Raw genomic sequence first — 6,000 nt, forward strand, 5'->3', positions numbered from 1 at the left:
GATGCTGCTTCTTGAAAAAAATCAAGAGAAATAAGATTTTAGTTACAATTTGTAGTGCATAACACATTTTCTTGAATTTGTTTGAATATCAGCTTTGTGATGGATGTTAATTTTGTGTTTGCTTTTAATTAGTTGCGTGATGATTCAATAGCATAATAACTCAATCTGTCAAGACCATATCTCATTGACAACTGGCTGGCCGTGGAGGATGTCACCTCATCACTCAAATGTCAACAGTGCGGTATCAACCCAGCTGTCGTGCGCTGTAGAGACTGCCTTCCGTGTCCCTTCTTCTGTGCTGATTGTGAAACAATCAATTTTTGTGGTCCACAATCGATATGCCATGGTGAAAGGCTTTCTACAGCCACTGCCTCCCACTGACGGCAGCCCTGCTTCAAACCAACTTGGTAACTTTTTTGTGTTTAAAAAGATAACACATTCTATTTACCTTCCTTGCCATGTTGAATATCCTATGTCATTAATTGTATTCTATTATCTGATGTTTTTATTGAGATCATCTTCTGCTTGTAGAGATCCTGCAACGTTTTTTTCTGTGTCCACAACCGGCAATTAGGGTTTGCCCTGGCAGATCTGTTGCACTTTTAACCATGAATACTAAGGATGCAGTATATCTTTATTTAATTTGTCTTGTTCGACTTTTAAACCGATCAACTTTATTGACTCATTCCTCTCTTTAGGTCGTTAAAATCTGGCATTGCCTGAGCTCCATTTCGAGACTGGTAAAGCAGGCATGAAAGAGTGGCTATTGGCCTGCCACCATCAACTTTTGCACCATCTTCAACAGACGTGTTCTCTTTCATATGAAGAGATGAAGATGGCTGCGCCAGGCATGTCACGACAAGCATTTATTACAATGCCTGACCAGAGGACAGAGCGTTTTGGTAGAGTAAGTTTATCCTCATTATTCTAAAGCAAAACTGATAGACTAATTGTAATGCAAGACTGGCGGTGGCTATTTTATAATTAACTGCTATTTTGTTATTTATCGTAAACATTCATCTGCCGCCATCGGCTCATGTTTCAGCATGATAATGCACGGCCCCATGTTGCAAGGATCTGTACACAAATCCTGAAAGCTGAAAATGTCCCAGTTCTTCCATGGCCTGCATACTCACCAGACATGTCACACATTGCTCTGGATCAACGTATGCAAAGGAATTGTGTTGCACTGCATTAGACAAATAGTGATCACACCAGATACTGACTGGTTTTCTGATCCACACCCCTACATTTGTTTTTAAAGATACCTGTGACCAACAGATGCATATCTGTATTCCCAGTCATGTGAAATCCATTGATTAGGGCCTAATTAATTTATTTCAATTGACTGATTTCCTTATATGAACTGTAGCTCAGTGAAATCTTTGAAATTGTTGCATGTTGTGTTTATATTTTTGCTTTGATCCGACACTGTATGGAAGGGCTCTTCAACCCTGTTCCTGGAGAGCTACCGTCCTGTAGGTTTTCACTCCAACCATAATCTATCTCACCAGGTAAGCTAAATCAGGTAAGTTATCACTGTGACTGGAGTGAAAACCTCCAACCCTCGAACAGGGTTGGAGAGCACTGCTGTGCAGTAACAATGTATTTGTGTATTAATATTCCTCCTCCCTTCCTGATAAGTGCCTCAGATGGTGGCAGACACTCCGTAGAGCACTGCTGTGCAGTAACAATGTATTTGTGTATTAATATTCCTCCTCCCTTCCTGATAAGTGCCTCAGATGGTGGCAGACACTCCGTAATGACAGAGCAAGCCGAGCTGCTGGAGGGCTACCATGAACTGATGAACCTGGAGTGCTCATGGAATGACCTCATGTATTAGTAGTACCGAACAGACAGCAAGAACACGCACAACATTAACCTCATTCTAAACTACTTTGGAAAGGTGCAGAGGCCCTGTTGGATGACCTGGCCAAGCAGCTGTGGAAAGTGCTGTGGATAGCGCGCATTGAGGGCACCCAGTCGTGTCACACAAGTAGGACAAGATGTGGCTGAAGGAATCACAAACCTAAAACCCCAGTTTTACAGCAGCACACTGGCAATCTGCCATGGATGTTGTTTATAATTAGGGCCTTGTGTTTTGCGCAAGCATGTGTCATAGCAAGACTTTATCCTGTATTTTAAGCCTTTTCTAGAATTGAGAATAACACCAAAAATGAAAGCATTTCCGAGAATGGTGCTGGACCATCTGACATAAAAAGAAAAGAGTACAGTTTAATGAAAAATCTTTAATCAAACTGTCCCTGCATTCATCTCCGCCCGACTCCACTACTGAAACTAATTACTCTCCAGCGTCAACTCAAGCTCGCTCAATAAACTCCAAATGTTCCTGACAGCACATAATAATAATTTGGTGGGTGCTTATATTTGTCCTATTTCACAATCTACAAGTGTGTATTAATACACCCTCTGAGAGTGGGGTCGCGGCCAGGGACTGCAATTATCAAAGGCAACCTTGAAGCAATTACGGTTAAGTGCCTTGTTCAAAGGCACATGGACATATTTTTGTACCTTTTCGGCCCAATGTGTTAACCACTAAGCTACCTACCGTCTTCATACATTTACATTACATTTAAGTCATTTAGCAGACGCTCTTATCCAGAGCGACTTACAAATTGGTGCGTTCACCTTAAGACATCCAGTGGAACAGCCACTTTACAATAGTGCATCTAAATCTTTTAAGGGGGGGTGAGAAGGATTACTTTATCCTATCCTAGGTATTCCTGAAAGAGGTGGGGTTTCAGGTGTCTCCGGAAGGTGGTGATTGACTCCGCTGTCCTGGCGTCGTGAGGGAGTTTGTTCCACCATTGGGGGGCCAGAGCAGCGAACAGTTTTGACTGGGCTGCGCGGGAACTGTACTTCCTCAGTGGTAGGGAGGCGAGCAGGCCAGAGGTGGATGAACGCAGTGCCCTTGTTTGGGTGTAGGGCCTGATCAGAGCCTGGAGGTACTGAGGTGCCGTTCCCCTCACAGCTCCGTAGGCAAGCACCATGGTCTTGTAGCGGATGCGAGCTTCAACTGGAAGCCAGTGGAGAGAGCGGAGGAGCGGGGTGACGAGAGAGAACTTGGGAAGGTTGAACACCAGACGGGCTGCGGCGTTCTGGATGAGTTGTAGGGTTTAATGGCACAGGCAGGGAGCCCAGCCAACAGCGAGTTGCAGTAATCCAGACGGGAGATGACAAGTGCCTGGATTAGGACCTGCGCTGCTTCCTGTGTGAGGCAGGGTCGTACTCTGCGGATGTTGTAGAGCATGAACCTACAAGAACGGGCCACCGCCTTGATGTTAGTTGAGAACGACAGGGTGTTGTCCAGGATCATGCCAAGGTTCTTAGCGCTCTGGGAGGAGGACACAATGGAGTTGTCAACCGTGATGGCGAGATCATGGAACGGGCAGTCCTTCCCCGGGAGGAAGAGCAGCTCCGTCTTGCCGAGGTTCAGCTTGAGGTGGTGATCCGTCATCCACACTGATATGTCTGCCAGACATGCAGAGATGCGATTCGCCACCTGGTCATCAGAAGGGGGAAATGAGAAGATTAATTGTGTGTCGTCTGCATAGCAATGATAGGAGAGACCATGTGAGGTTATGACAGAGCCAAGTGACTTGGTGTATAGCGAGAATAGGAGATCATCACCCCATCCACCATGAATTCCCTTTGTACCCTGTCTGCCACCGAATTGAATACAATATCCTCTTTCTGAACGACAAAGCTCTTCACCACCTTTACCTCTGACATTCGCCCCAACCTTTTCCCCTGCCAACCCACATGCTCACTCCATTCTACCACAGCTGGCCACCTTGTTCCACCAAAGCTCTGGAAATCCTTCTCTCCAGCTGTTACCCCACGCTCTATTTACATAAAGTTGCCTCATGAAACAGAAGAAGAAGAACAGAAGTCTTCTGCCATATATATACTTTCGGCCCGTCATTGGACACTGTGCTATCTAACCTCCAAACGAGCTTCAATGCCATACAGCACTCCTTCCGTGGCCTCCAACTGCTCTTAAACGCGAGTAAAACCAAATGCATGCTTTTCAACCGATCGCTGCCTGCACCCGCATGCCCGACTAGCATCACCACCCTGGATGGTTCCGACCTTGAATATGTGGACATCTATAAGTACCTAGGTGTCTGGCTAGACTGCAAACTCTCCTTCCAGACTCACATCAAACATCTCCAATCGAAAATCAAATCAAGAGTCGGCTTTCTATTCCGCAACAAAGCCTCCTTCACTCACGCCGCCAAGCTTACCCTAGTAAAACTGACTATCCTACCGATCCTCGACTTCGGCGATGTCATCTACAAAATGGCTTCCAACACTCTACTCAGCAAACTGGATGCAGTCTATCACAGTGCCATCCGTTTTGTCACCAAAGCACCTTATACCACCCACCACTGCGACTTGTATGCTCTAGTCGGCTGGCCCTCGCTACATATTCGTCGCCAGACCCACTGGCTCCAGGTCATCTACAAGTCCATGCTAGGTAAAGCTCCGCCTTATCTCAGTTCACTGGTCACGATGGCAACACCCATCCGTAGCACGCGCTCCAGCAGGTGTATCTCACTGATCATCCCTAAAGCCAACACCTCATTTGGCCGCCTTTCGTTCCAGTACTCTGCTGCCTGTGACTGGAACGAACTGCAAAAATCGCTGAAGTTGGAGACTTTTATCTCCCTCACCAACTTCAAACATCAGCTATCCGAGCAGCTAACCGATCGCTGCAGCTGTACATAGTCTATTGGTAAATAGCCCACCCATTTTCACCTACCTCATTCCCATACTGTTTTTATACTGTTTTTTATTTATTTACTTTTCTGCTCTTTTGCACACCAATATCTCTACCTGTACATGACCATCTGATCATTTATCACTCCAGTGTTAATCTGCAAAATTGTATTCGCCTACCTCCTCATGCCTTTTGCACACATTGTATATAGACTGCCCATTTTTTTTCTACTGTGTTATTGACTTGTTAATTGTTTACTCCATGTGTAACTCTGTGTTGTCTGTTCACACTGCTATGCTTTATCTTGGCCAGGTCGCAGTTGCAAATGAGAACTTGTTCTCAACTAGCCTACCTGGTTAAATAAAGGTGAAATAAAAATAAAAAAAAAAAATATGAGCCGTTATGACTGGGTCAAGGCTAATTATAATGCACCCACTAGTAACGTTAACAATTTTGCACCAAACTTAAACGTTTAAAGGTTGTTGATTACGTTAACTTATTGCAGTCAGTTGCGTAAAGTAATGAAGTAGAAATACTATCCGTACTTTACTTTTTACTATTTATGTCGACTTTTACTTCACTACATAAAAAATAAAACAAGTATACTTTTACTCAAAAATCTAATCAATCTGAAGCTGGAAGAAAAAAAACGAATCATGTTGGAAAAAGATGCAAGCAACATCGGCGAGTCGGCACACTCATTGGGGGAACTTGTTTTTCTCGGCTGCAAGCGACAACACGCATAATTAATCCAATCCTCTTCAATTTGGTTAAATCCAAGAGTCCTAAAGTGTAAAGCCCACCCACCGGGAGCCTGTCACTCACAAAACAGTCATCCACTCAGCAGCACCTTGCTCAAGCGTGTCAGAAATCGCTCTCCCACACCTCCTGATGAGGACAAACACCCTTGGCGGTATCGAAAATAAATGTTTGCTTTTCTCGGAATGAAGGATTCGTCCTACCGGATGAAATGTCTAATGCTTAGTTCAGGAAATAACGTTACTAGCGTTCAAGAACTCACCATCGATATGCTGGTAGTTTGCTAGAATAACGTTAGCATGCTATCTAACATGACAATCTAGGTAGCCCACATTTGCTAATGCAACAGGCAGTGTTAGTTGATGCTAGCTAATCTACCCAAATAGTTCACTACCTAGTAGCTACCTATGTTAGTTGGCTAAAATGTGCCCAGATTCGGAAGCTTTGTTAGCTAACGCAATCTAACTAAACGAGCAAACTAGCTAGCTTAAGGGAAC

This window comes from Oncorhynchus nerka, linkage group LG13 (assembly GCF_034236695.1).
Source record: "Oncorhynchus nerka isolate Pitt River linkage group LG13, Oner_Uvic_2.0, whole genome shotgun sequence".
Taxonomy (NCBI): Eukaryota; Metazoa; Chordata; class Actinopteri; order Salmoniformes; family Salmonidae; genus Oncorhynchus; species Oncorhynchus nerka.